Here is a 14,106-nt window from a genome sequence, read left to right on the forward strand (position 1 = left end):
TGATCAACATTACTCAGTCGGCCCTTTTATGCTGTTCAGGTTTTTTATAATTATAATTATAAGTTACTGAAGAAAGCAGCTCTATCCTGATGTGGGTCTTTCTGTATAAAGAAATTGGTTCAGAGGATGCAGGTTGTAAACAAAATCAGTTCTACAAATGGCAATTTTATCCAGCTGTAGCAAACATTTTAATGGTGTCTTTCTGGGTCACTGCTGGATTCCACTTTAATTAACTTTTCCCTAAATTATTGCAAAATGGCAAAAGACACATTAATATGAGAAACCTGTTCCGAGCTGAGAGAGTTGTAAAGAGAGATAAATGTGGGTGCGTGCAGGTGGGTGGATGGTATGGGTTGACAGTGATGGTATATGTGGGTGTGTTACAACACCGCAGCAAGGGATCATTGCAATGCCAAACATAATTATTCAGCCACAAGAGTGGCTATTTCATTTCATTTCATTTTATTAAATTTATATACCGCCCATAGCCGAAACTCCCATGGCGGTTCACAACAATCAGCATAAAATACAATAAAACACATATTTAAAACAGTTTTTTAAAAAGCTTAAAATTTAAATTTAAAACATAAACATTTTTACACATTTTTACACACACTATATACTATAGCCAGCATGGATTTTTCACATTCTGTCATGTTAAATTGAGAATACCCCCATGCCATTCTGCTACTTCTTATAAGCACATTTCAAAAACGAAACCTTACAGAACTTACAGTCCTGAACGCAGAGACACTTGATACACAAAACACTCAGAGAATCTAGAGTTCAAAGTCTAAAACAAGAAGAAAGAAATCCAGACCCTTGTTGGACTTTTTTCTGTCAGTGGTCTCATAATTTGTAGAAATTAATTAAAATCACCCATGTTTACAGAGTACCTGTAATCCTATTACTGACCTTGCCCCATACTCTGACCTTCATCTTCTGCAGTTTAAAAGTTTTAAAAATGCCTGGCTGATTTTTAATTAATTTAAGAAAATTAACATTGGAATCTGTGATAAGCGCAGGCATACCCAGTAAGAACCAACTGTCTGTGTTTTAAAAGCCAGACTCACAGCTGTTTGGCTTAGCTAATCGGGGCCACACTCACCCAGACATCTATTCCATTTTAAACAGTTTTAGCTTCACCCAAAGAATCCTGGGAAGTGAGATTTGTGAAGGATGCTGAGAGTTGTTAGTAGACTCCTATTCCCGTGACAGAGCGCCAGTGGCCAAAGTGGTTTAACAGTCAGCCCTGCTTCCCAGAGATTTCTGTGGATTGTAGCTCTGTGAGGCAAATAGGGTGTCTCCTAGCAACTCTCAGCATCCTTCAGAAACTACACTTCCCAGGATTCTTTGGAGGAAGCCATGACTGTTTAAACTGGAATAAATATCTGGTGTGGATGTAGACAGGAACAGCTTTGGTTTAAATCTGGGTGGGAGACTACATGTGTTAGCTGTAGAATAAAAAGGTGGTGGAAACATCCCAAAATAACTGTTCACAATGTTTTCCTTTTGGAAAGAAAGGAAAGGAAAGGGGCTTTCTCACTGCCCAGTGCCCACCCACTTAATTTCCTCCCCTCCCTCCCCCTCCCCCTACTCCTCGCCCCTCTCCTTCCTCCCCCTCTCCTTCCTCCCCCTCTCCTTCCTCCCCCTCTCCTCCTCCCTCAGGTCAGTTTCACCTACCCTAAGCATGATTGCACACGAGTAAATCCTATTGAACTCAATAAGCATGCAAATGATCAAACCTGCCCTGCCATCCCCTTCCTCTTTCCTCTCCCACTTCCTACTCCCTTCCCTCCTCTCCCCTCTCCTCCCTTCTTCCTCCTCCCCTCCCCTACTGCCCCATGCTCAGTTTCACCTTTCCTAAGCATGATTGCATGGAAGTTAATCCCATTGAATTTAGTAAGCATACAAATAATCAAAAACCTGTCCTTCCCCTTCCTCTTGTTCTCCCCTCCCTCCCCTCTCCCTCCTCCACTGCCCACTCCAGCCCTCCCTCCCTCTTCCTGGTCAGTTTTACTTATCCTAAGCATGATTGCAGGCGAATAAATCCCATTGAACTCATTAAGCATGCAAATGATCAATCCATTCTCAGAAAGCCTATACAGGATCCCATTTCTTACTCCCAGATTAAAAAGCAGAGAAATTCACTAACAGGCAAAACAACCCATGTGGTTTAAGAACGTGCCTATAGCCAACAGATAATTCTACCAAACTTTAAAAAGCAGGGAAATTGGGCATCTATAGTGAATGCACCAGGGGAGCAGGAGATTTGATTTGGATTCCTGCATTGAGCAGGGGGTTGGACTCGATGGCCTTATGGGCCCCTTCCAACTCTACTATTCTATGATTCTATGAGACCTGACCTGCTCTCTGAGATATTGTACTGTACTACAAATTTGTAAAAATGCAAACACAATTTGGGTTGGTCTTTCATAGTCCAATCCACTTCCTGTGTATTTTGGAAGAATTTGGTAACATGTGCCTCTGAGCATATGGTGAGTTGTGGCAACACCTGCAATCAGGACTGCATCTCCAAAGATGGAGAATTACATTTTTTATATATTTGTTGGTGGTGTTCTTACTTTGCTTCTTTCCTGTATTACTACTGTTTCTATGTAGAAAATTATATTTCACTTATGTATCCTAGAAATCTGTGTCAATTTTATTTTTATTAATTTCATAGCCTTTTTATTAGTCAGTGTTATATGATGGTGAAGACAGCCTTTTGTGTTTCAAAGTGGAGGTTATATTCTATTTCTATTTTGGGTGCATTAACAGTTGAAATGCAGCTTTGATGTAAAATTAGACTAATTACAATATGTTGCTACTTAAGCAATGAATCTAGCCATTGGAAACAGCAAACGTGGGTTGCCCAAGATGCATGTGTTGTGTTTCCTATGCTTAAATCACTCCACTTAAGGATGGATGGGCATGGTCAATTAAAAACACAGAGCATACCTAGAAATTTGCTAGAAATATATTTCACTTCCTCCTGTTTTATCTTGTGCAAACTGAGACACTTCTCATGTCCAGTGCAGAATAGTCAGTGCAATTATTCCACAATTGTTTTTGGAATTTTTGTAGTGTAAATTATGGAGTGTTGCTGTACTTCACATATTCACAGAAACAGAAGCAAAAGAAAATAATTTACTATAGGAAACTTCACTAAAATTGCAACGTAAATCAAACATGTTGTTATCTGATCTATATCAACTGTCTTAATATTGTTGCTTCCTCCCTGCTAAAAAAAAGATCAGCACACCCCATGTCTTGTTTCTGTTTTTTGAGCTGATTGCAGGTGTTGCCACCATTCACTATATGCTCAGAGGCACATGTTACCAGATTCTTCAAAGCTACACAGAAAGTGTATTGGACTGTGAAACACTAATCCAAATTGTTTTTGCATTTTGACAGATTTGTAGGGCAGTACAAGTACAAAGAGGTCAGGTCTTCTGCTCCCCTTGTGCATTCACTATAGCTGCCCAATTTCCCTACTTTTTAAAGACTGATAGAAATAGCTGTTGGCTATAGGTACATTCTCAAACCATAAGGATTTTTTTGCCTATTACTGAATGTCTAGTTTAAAATCTACTAAAGCTCTGCTGCAATACAGTTCAGCTCCTTCAGTGGCCCTTCCAATGTAGAGGCTGTGTGATGAAAATTTAAACTTTACCTTTTTACAAGTTATATACAGTATTTTGTATGCGTGGCATTGTGTTTGGAGTCAGATAGTTTGATACTGAATGACTTAATTGTTTTAATAAATTGCACAGTTTTTATTATAATCTCATACCAAAAAATCTGCCTGACCTCTTTGTTGTAATTTAGCCTGCAGTACAGTAATTTAATTTCATTCATTATCTTACAACCATGTGAAGCTTTTGTAGTTTATACATTGTGCTAAGCAAGCCTAAGGTGATCCCTTGTTGTGTAGTGTGAGTGTGCATGAAATAGGGAATTACTTTTTTCTTTGCTGGCTATTTTATGTGTCTGCTCTAGATCCTATAAAACTGGCTTATTAAAGTTACAAAAATACTGTTGGAAGGAAGACTGAAATGCTGAGAAGCTGGATGTGCACAAGAAACTATTTCAAAGCTTGGCTCTGGTATCTCAGATTTTCATAAAGCATGCAGTTAATCAAAGGATGAAGTTGTGGTTTATTGAATGTAACTGTCCATAGGTCATATTATAATAGAACAAATGTTTCTGGCAAAGATGGTCTGGAAGAGATATGGAGCCCAGCAAATAGTAACAGCATATAACTACTAAGGTGTCAGCTTTGGCTTGCACTCAGACACTGCAACATTTATTGAAAAAGTGCTTGACATTATCAAATTAGGCCTGATGATGATTGAATGTCATAGTCATTGAAATACATAGGTCTGGGAAAAAGTTTTGAGACTGACTAGAAAAAGTTAAAACAATCTTTATAAGTAAACATAGGTAATGTCTCCTATGTGTACACTTTGAATTTCCAGGAAAATCTTTGGAAGCTCCCTATTGATTAAAGGCTAAGTAAGGCAATGGTAAACCACCTCTGAATACTGCTTATCATGAAAACCCTGTTCATAGGATCACCATAAGTTGGAAACGACTTGAAGGCAGTCCATTTACATTTTATAGCTGGTGATGGGATCTCCCATCCATTCAAGAAGAAAGAAACGGGTTGTCTTTGACAGCAATAGGCAGAGATTCAAGAGCTGTTCTGTTTGTTCAAGGGTAGAGAATGTGAGCATTAGTATGGGATCGTTTACATCCCCTAATATTAGGCCTACTCTGTTGGCCACTTGTGTATATGTCGGGCAGATTGGTCCTTTCCAGGCTTTGATGCTGTTGCTGTGCTAGCGTTACTGTGCTAAGTAGGGTGGCCGACTGTCAACCCATTTAACTATTGTGCCTTGAAGAACTGTGTTGCAGGCCAGGAAAATCCTGACCTCCTTGGAGGAAGGACTAGTTAAAATAAGTAGATAAAGAATAATAAGGCATTTGTTCTTTTTGTGCTGGATGTGACATCAGTATCTAGCAGGATCTGAATTGTACAAAGTAATTTAACTAAGAACAAGGAAGAGCCTTCAACTGGTATGTCATTTAAAGAGCTCATTGACAAAACATCAGTCTTTTTTATAACTTGCCAATTCTTTCTGGGATGTTTTCTGACAGTTGTGTGTTTATTTGAAGCAAACACTGTCAATCTGGCCACGCACTATAAAATCTTACATATTCTGAAAGGCTCTCATCAGAAAGCTTCAGTCCTTTCTAGTTCAATATGTCTGGGATAGGTATTATTTGCAGATATGAAAATATGACTCAGATGGGCCTACTGAGTAGGGGCAGCCTGAAGAACACAGGGATTCATTGCCTCATAACTAGGGGGGAGGGAATTAAATGTGAAGTGTGCCAGTGGCAACCAGAGATAAGCAGGGTCCAATGTCCATCAGCCAAAGACCAGTGGGAGGAGTGAACTGGAAACAATGGCTTTAGGAAGGACTGTGGCACCCAAGTTGCAGTTTGCCCATCTCTGCCATCTGAAACAGTGCCACTGGTCTGGATCCAACAGCTGTATAGAAAAAGGTTTGACTTCTGTAGCAGAATTGAAAATGGAATTGTCTCCTGCCCATTCAATCCTGTGCCAAGAAGAAAATCAAATACGGGATAATATGTTGCTTATAGGATTTGAGAAACAAATGTCTGTTCAAAGATTTTGGTATGCCAAAAGCTTTTAACAGAACATAGTGACTGACACTGACAGATTTGAAAGCAGAGAGAGAGAGAGCGTCAGTTTTGAAAGCAGCGAGAGCGAGAGAGCGCGCACAATCATGGGTTTTGCTTGGTTGTGTTGGTTTATCTGATTGTCCAGGAGGTTGTTTTCTTCTTCAAAGTCTATGGTTAAAGTGGGGCAAAGAAAGATTTTTCCATTCTATAATGGATCTGGCTTATTGCTTAAATCATGCAACCATTCATTGCCATTTGAGACGGAGCAAATGTGATAGGCTTTTGCCTTCTTGTGCTGCATACCTACAAGTCTGGCAAAGGACTTCCAGGACTCTAAGGCTACATTCATACCATACATTTATTCCACTTTAAACTGTTAGGGCTTCCCACAAAAAATCCTGGGAAGTGCAGTTTGTGAAGGGTGCTGAGAGTTGTCAAGAGACTCGTATTCTCCTCAGAAAGCTACAGTTCTCACAGTGGTTTAACAATCCATCCCTCTTCCCAGGGAACTCTGGGAATTTTAACCCTGTGAGGGGAATAGGGGTCTCCTCTCAGCCCCCTTCACAAACTATACTTCCCCGGATTCTTTGGGGAAAGCAATGACTGTTTAAAGTGGAATAATTGTGGAATAAATACATGATGTGAATGTGGCCTGACAACTGTTGGCAACTACGTATGGGGAAATACTGATTCTATTAAGATTATTGCAACTCTGCAAAACTTGTAATTTAAAAGAACTGTAGCTGTTATCCATTAGATTATCACTTGTCAAGGAGATACAGCTAGCATTATTAGGTCTTTCTTTTATAAAAGCTTTAGTATGATTAGATGGGAAAGAATAACACTGAGGAACCCTTGTGTGATTAAGGAGCAATACCAATAGATTGAATTTTTTTATGGCTTGAACCAGTCCTGATGTTTGAAAAGCCATTTTCAGTACTGTATGCTGATCAAAGAGTTTTACAATGACTTGAAAGCAACAATAAATCTACCAGCTAGAACTGAAGCCTTTTGCTGGAAAAAAAAATCAGAAACAGACATCTCTGTGGGGGATAGAACACTAAATTCCCTTCCCTTTTGCTACAATGAATACATAGGAACATGGGAAGCAGCCTTATGTGAAGTCAAATCATTGGTCTGTCTAGATCTGTATTGTCTACATTAACAGGCAATGCCTGTCCAGGATTTCATTCCCAGCCCTATCTAGAGATGCAAAACAGAAATTCTTACAATGAGCTATGGCCCTTCCCTACTACATGCTGCTTCTGCTGTGAATGTTGAACCACGCTTTCCCACTTACCGAAAAACGTCTGCTATACATTTATATTAGTGCAGATTTAACTCAGTAGCAGGAGTTTAAGAAGCGGCTTTCAAATACCTTTTCAGGCAAAAGAGAAGTGACTGGATTTCTAGATGTACTGCTGCAGTACTACTAACAACAACAACATAATAGAAAATATCAGCATCACTGACAAGCAAACTGCCTTAATTTCAGGAGAGCTCTCTAGGGAGACAATAGGTAGTAATGGCCACCAACTTGGATGGCTTTAAAAGAAGATTAGAAAAATTCATGGAGGATAAGGCTATTAATGGCTTCTAGCCATGATAGCTGTGCTCTGCCACCATAGTCAGATGCAGTATGCTTCTGAAAAACAGTTGCTGGAAGCTGCCGGAGGGGAGAGTGCTCTTGCACTAAGGTCCTCGTTGCGGGTTTCCCATGGGCATCTCATTGGCCACAGTGAGAACATTATGCTGGACTAGATGGGCCACTGGTCTGATCCAGCAGCCTCTTCTTAAGGTCATATGCAGCTAGTTGTCATAACTGTGTATGTATTTTCAGAGCAAGTTTAAAATGTGTTGGCCACTTTAGAGATCGTATAATTCGCACTCTTAGCTTTGTATAATTGCTTAGTTGAGATTTGATGCTAAGCGCTATTGGGGAACATATGAGAGCCCAGCAGCCATGTTGAAATAGAAACCAAAGTGCTTCCCCCAGTGGAGATCACTTCTCCTTTATAGAATTTGACCTCTCAGTCTTGATCTCCCTTTAACTCAGGGGTGGGAAACCCTTTTCATCTTGAGGGCTGCATTACCTTGGTGGAAAGATGTTGGGGAACCATATTCTAGCAGTGGATGAGGTCAGATGCCAAAGTAGGTGGGGACAGATAGGCACGCAATCACACCCCCATAATACACAAACACAGACTCCATCTGCAGTATACATTTAAAGCAGTATCATACCACTTTAAACAGTCATGGCTTTCCCCAAAGAATCCTGGTAATGATAGTTTGTTACGGACGTTGAGAGTTGTTGGGAGACCCCTATGCCCCTTACAGAGCTACAATTCCCAGCGGGGTTTAACAGTCAATTCCTCTTCCCAGGGAATTCTGGGGATTATAGCTCTGTGAGGGGAATAGGGGTCTCCTAACAAACCTCAGCACCCTTAACAAACTGCTATTCCCAGGATTCTTTGGGGGAAGCCATAAGTGATAGTTATGGTGGTTTGATACTTCTTTAAATGCCTTAGTCTCTCTCACATTCATGGTTAACACATGTGGCAGTAAAGAAAAAGTAATGTGGAAGGATACTGCTATGGTTCTTCATGGATGAAACTTGAGTGCGTGTGATTTGTGTGTGTGTGTGTGTGTGTTAAGGAAAAAGGCTTCTCTGCTTTTGTGATGGAAAAATAGTTCTATGGGTATTTGTGTAAGAGGTAGCTGGGAGGATGCAAAAAACAGTGTTTTAGTCTCATAATTTAATCACAAAATTTTATCATAAATGTCATGTTTTCCCCCCTGAACGCTTTAGTTTCTGCAGTCAGTTAATTAGAGCCACTTCATATGACTACCTGATAGGGATGGGTGAGAATTTTGATACAGTTCGCATTTTAAGCAGAATTTATCAAATTTGCACTTTCCCAATCAGTATGAGAACTGAAACACAGCCATCCTTAGAAGTTCGCATTTATTAGAATTTTGTGATGCAGTTCACCAACTAAACAATATTTACAAAAATACATATATAAGGGGAACGTGTGCATAAAAATGAATATAGTGAAAATAACATGCAAAACTGCACTAGATAACGAGAAGTGGCTTGTAAAAAATGTGTACCTTTGTTGAAACCACTTACAAAAATGTGTTTATTAGGAGAAATTCGCACTAAAATGTTGGAGAATTTTCATGATTTTTTTTTAAAAAAATGCAAATTGCTGCAGAAATTGGGAGAACTGAATTTAAGATTGGAAAAATGAGAAATTGAGAGAACTGAAATTGACAGATCTTTCCATCTCTGCTACCTAACAAGTTGAGAAAGTTGGCTGGATGAAGTTGAATGTGCCACTTTACATGGACTGAGGTTGCAAATTACTGATCTGCTGTTGCTTGATCTATATTTGCCAGATTTGTGTGGGTTGAGCTAATATTGGTGATTTACAGAAGAATCCTATACATGTCCACTCTGAAGAAGTAAGACTCACTGAGTTCAGTGGGACTTACTCCCAGGTAAATGAGTATCAGACTCCAGACTTACACACAAGGTTGTTTCAGACTTTCTGAACTTTTCATGGATATACTTGGCTCACGTTCTTAACAACCCAATTTGATCATATGGCATGTTATATCTATCATATATAATGTTTTAGATGAAGAAAAGTTTGAAAACACAAATCCCCGCAACTAAGAAGACAGAAGACAAATGAAAACAGCTCCTGAATTCAGTTTTCTGTGATTTTTGTACAGGGAGATAGATTGTGATTTTTGAAGTCATATGTGTAGCTGTACCAATACTGGATTACTATGTGAGTTTTATAATGCAGTCCTCCTAAGTAAGTTCAATTGATTTCAGTAGGACTTACTCCCAGGTAAGTGGATATACAATTGCAACTGTAGGTGCTTTCCTAAAGAAAATAAAAGAGGTTGAGGCTATTGGAGCTAGCTGGACATGTTCAGCATTCTAAAATGTGTGTGTGGGATAAGTTTTGACATAGTTCAACATTGCTTTAGCAGGACAACCAGGCTCAGGAAGTACTGTTTAAATTCCCAGTGAGACTAGCACATTAAAGAGTTCCTGAACACAAAGACATTTTTTAAAGGTGACAGACCGCAGTAACAGATTTATAAACTGTGGAATGTATGAGACAGAGATGACTGACATCTGGAGTAACAGAAGGGAAAGGCAAGATAATAAAGTGACTAACTGGCATCCAGCATATAGAATGCTCTATGCATCTTATGTGAGATGCTACTCTTGATTTACTTTGGTCCTCTTGGACCAAAACCAAATATGAGAGCAGCCTTTACACTATACACTCTCCCCATCTGAACCCACCAAGAACCTGTGATCATCATCAGAGGCCCTTCTTAGTGTGCCCCACTCAGAGTTGCAGAAGGTGACAACTTGAGAACAAGCTTGTTCAGCGGTCACTCCCTGTTTATGGAATGCTCTCCCCAAGATAACATGCCTGACACCATCACTGTCGGTTTTTTTTTTTTTTTCAATAATTTTTATTCAAATTTTCATAAAACATACAAGACAAAATCATAAAACATTCAAAGACAAAAAACAAAATCAAAAATAGTTAAACAAAAAGAAAAAAAGAAAAAAAAAAAAACAAAAATAAAAAATAAAGAGTAAAATATTGACTTCCCATTTGTCAAAGATCAAATCAGTTATAAGTCTATAATATATAGCAATCCTGTCTCTTAAGTCATATTATAAAATCACTTTCCTCCAGTAGTTATCTTACTTAATCATCAAATCTCATAAACATTACTTTATTCTTTCCACAAAAAGTCAAAGAGAGAATTCAATTCTTTAAGAAATATATCTATCAATTTTTTTTTTCCAGATAAGCATATCGATTAATCCATCTCATTACTAATTATGATAATCTTATTGTCATAACCATAGTCAAAATAAACATTTCAATTAATCCATCACATCAGAATCTGTTAGGTTCAGTAATTTCAGTAGCCATTGTTCTATTATCTCTATTAGTTCCATTTTCCATCTTCCATCTTCAGTAGTCTTGTTAAGTCCAGTAATTTCAATATCCAATCTTCCATTATCAGTATTCCATAATAATCTTGCTGTCAAAGCCATAGTCATATAGTAAGAGTCTGATGGGAATTACCTCTATCCCAAATATTTTCTTGCCATCCATTCTGAATAGGTTGCTGAAATACTGCTGTAAAATCATATCTCTGTTCTTTTTTTCAAAATACACTGGGTCATCTCTTAAAAGTTTTTCCATTGTCACATGGCTGCAGTTAATTCCATAGATTTTCTCTATATTGGGCTCCATCACATCATTCCAGTCCAGAAGATAATCCATGCCATTGATAACTTTATCTCTAGAATCTTCATTAATTTCTTCAGAGATAACATTGAGTTCCAAACAATAGATTTTATTTCTAAAGTCCATAGACTCCAAATCTTGTTCCTGTTCCACGTTTGTTCCAATCTCCGGGATCTCCTCTCTCACAGGGACCCCTATTCCAGTCTCCAGGGTCTCCTCTCTCACAGGGACCCCTGTTCCAATCTCCGGGGTCTCCTCTCTCACAGGGACCCCTTCCAGGGTCACCTCTCTCACAGGGACCCTTATATCTTTAATCTCCTGCTTCATTTTACTCAATTCAATTTTCGTTATCTCAATCTCATCCATTATTTTCTGAAACATAGTTATTTCCAGATTCTCAGCCACTTTCTTAATTGCCATTTTAAAAGAAAAATATAGGAAAACCACTTCTTATTTCAGCAACAATTGGGTTAATACTCCAGACTTGGTGACATCACAGTATAAACAGAGCAGACAGCCTTATCTCTCCAATAGTTAAGTAAACAAAATGCAGTTCCCAGGATCGAAACAATTAATGGCAATCGTCAAGAAACAGATTCGTCAAAATAAAATAGACCAAAAAGAGAGTAGTCTCAAAACAGTATAATATTTTTCAAAATAAAAATCTGGAATAGAAATCCCTCTTCTGTGTGTATCTTTAGAATGCAAATCCAGGACAGCTTTTTGCAACAAAAACAGAGATAAGCTATTAATTAGTGCGTAGCAGAGAGAAGTTACGGCTCCCCAGTGAGATGTCAAAAACCGATCAATCTGGCAAATCTCTTTTAAACAGCAACAATTTAAGTCAAGTAAAAGAAAAATATAGAAAGAAGGGTGCTTGCCTGTTAATGCGTTCTCTCTTAGAAGATAAGATGAACGTTCGCTTTAACAGATAGAGCTTGCTGTTGAAAATCCGTCCCACCTTCGTCGGCTGGACCTCGTCCCATAAATTAATGAGATCTGGTCGTCCCAACAAAAATAGGCTTTGAGGTTAATCTCTTCGTTTCTCCCTACCCGGGAGAAGTTTAATCAGTCAAAAAAAAAGAAAAAACTGACTGATATATCTGAATAAGCTTCTTTTGAGGCAGGAGCCCGTCTCAAAAGCAGGCACAGGCTAAGTCACCCTTCCCGGAAGTCCCATCACTGTCGGTTTTCAGATGCCAGGCTAAGACATTCTTGTTTACCCAGGCTTTGGGTGGATCAATTAGGATCATAATGCAGTACAATTTCCGGCCTGTTTGTGGTGTTCATCTTTTAGTTGGGTGGGGTAGAGTTAGTCCTTATTACAACATTGCTGAATGAGCACTTTTTGGGGGTAAAACCTGACTTTTATGTATTTGTTGAGTTATTTGTTTAAAATATTTGTCAGCCTTGTGCATTTAATGGATTGCTTTGATACATTTTGTGCAGAAAGCGATGAATAAATGAACATAATAATAATGGGTTGCATTAAATTAACTTTTACTCAAAGTAGTTCCATTAAAATTAATTGCCATGGTGAACTAAGGTTCATTCATTTTAGTGGATCTAGAAGCTCATTGGGTGACCTTGGGCCAGTCACTGCCTCTCAGCCTCATGAAAACTCTATTCATAGGGTCAGAATCGACTTGAGGGCAGTACATTTACATTTATGCTGAGTAAAAGGTAGTTGATTACAATCCAATAATACACCAGTTTGAGGATCTACATAGTGTCATATGTGAACGTGATCTGTATGAACTGGCACTTTACAGTGTACAAGAGGTCTTGAGTAGCTTACAATTTGACACATGGCAGACAAGAGAGGAAGGAATAAACAGGAAAGCAATATGCAGTTGTTTCAGTTGCATGTGTTTAGCCTTAGCAGCTAACAGGCTATGTTACAACAGGGTATTTGAACTAGGGGTTTATTCCAAAGGATTCATGGAACAAGTGGATCTTCAGGAGGGAGCTGAATGAAGTAAGAGCCATTTTTATTCTTCTTGTGAGCCCCTTTCATTGTTGAAAAAAGCGGGGGAAGGTTTTTAAAATAAATTAACTAAATGCCACATTTTAAAAACAGACATTGTCCTGAATATCTTGACAGTATATGCACTGCCAAAAAATCTGTTTTGAAATAATCATTGGATAACCTATAGAATAACCCCTGTCTGCAGGAATAAATTGGGAGCAAATGACACATCTGACTGATACGTGCATGGAGCAAGGCTTAATTTGAGCATGGCTAATTAGGACATGGACCAAAAGCTATTTCAGTACATCATTCACACAGGCAGGGGGAAGACCTGGTTCAGGATCTTGGCAAGGGGATAAGTGAGCTTTATCTGTGATCCTGAACTGGACCAGCCCCCCACTTTCCCTGTTTACACTGGGGGAAAAGCCCCCATTTGTGCCATTAGAGCCTTTCTTTGCAATGCAGATAGCAGGCGTTTCTCGTTCCCCCCCCCCCCATCCAGATCAGAAACACAGTAGGGAGCAATCATAAATTTTGTGAATGGTGTCATATTTAGGCTCTGGGCACACCATTATGGTTTTTCTGGCTGTGTTTTGAAGTGACTGCCCTCTGCTGGCCACACCTCCCTTCCCCACTGCCGACTTCAGACCTTTTGGAACCTACCACAGCAAAGTATTGGGCCAATCACTCTGCCTGTCTGCAGCAAAACATTTCCATTGGCCACACCTGGAAGGCAAACAGGTTGATCTACCAATCAGTTGTGAAATCTGCCTGAAGCTGAATAATAATAGTAAAACCCCTCAAACGAATCCAACCAGGTTTTAGAGTAAAAAGGGGCTGAGTTTGACTAGAATTGTGTGCATCTGTTGTCAGAAAAGAGATGTGGAGATGCACAACAGTAAGTGAGTCTCTACCCTTAATTTGGGCCTTAGAACCACTTGAAATCCTTAGGAGAAGACAAGTGGATGGTGAACATTGAAAAAGATGAAAGCTGTAACAAGAGAGATTGACTACTAGTGTCATTACTGTCACTGAAGTACTCCAGAAGTAGAACATATTGAAAATTGTGTACAGTGTGGCAAAAATAAAGTTAGTGATTTTGGTGTTCTGGATCCTTAC

At 39.0% G+C, this 14,106-nt stretch overlaps 1 protein-coding gene across 4 annotated transcripts in view; it reads left to right on the forward strand.

Annotated features, from left to right (window-relative positions):
• Nucleotides 1–14,106, forward strand: part of TRPC3 (transient receptor potential cation channel subfamily C member 3) — a 72,941-nt gene that overhangs the window by 17,328 nt on the left and 41,507 nt on the right. The window lies entirely within an intron of this gene.

Source organism: Rhineura floridana, chromosome 9 (assembly GCF_030035675.1).
Source record: "Rhineura floridana isolate rRhiFlo1 chromosome 9, rRhiFlo1.hap2, whole genome shotgun sequence".
Classification (NCBI taxonomy): domain Eukaryota; kingdom Metazoa; phylum Chordata; class Lepidosauria; order Squamata; family Rhineuridae; genus Rhineura; species Rhineura floridana.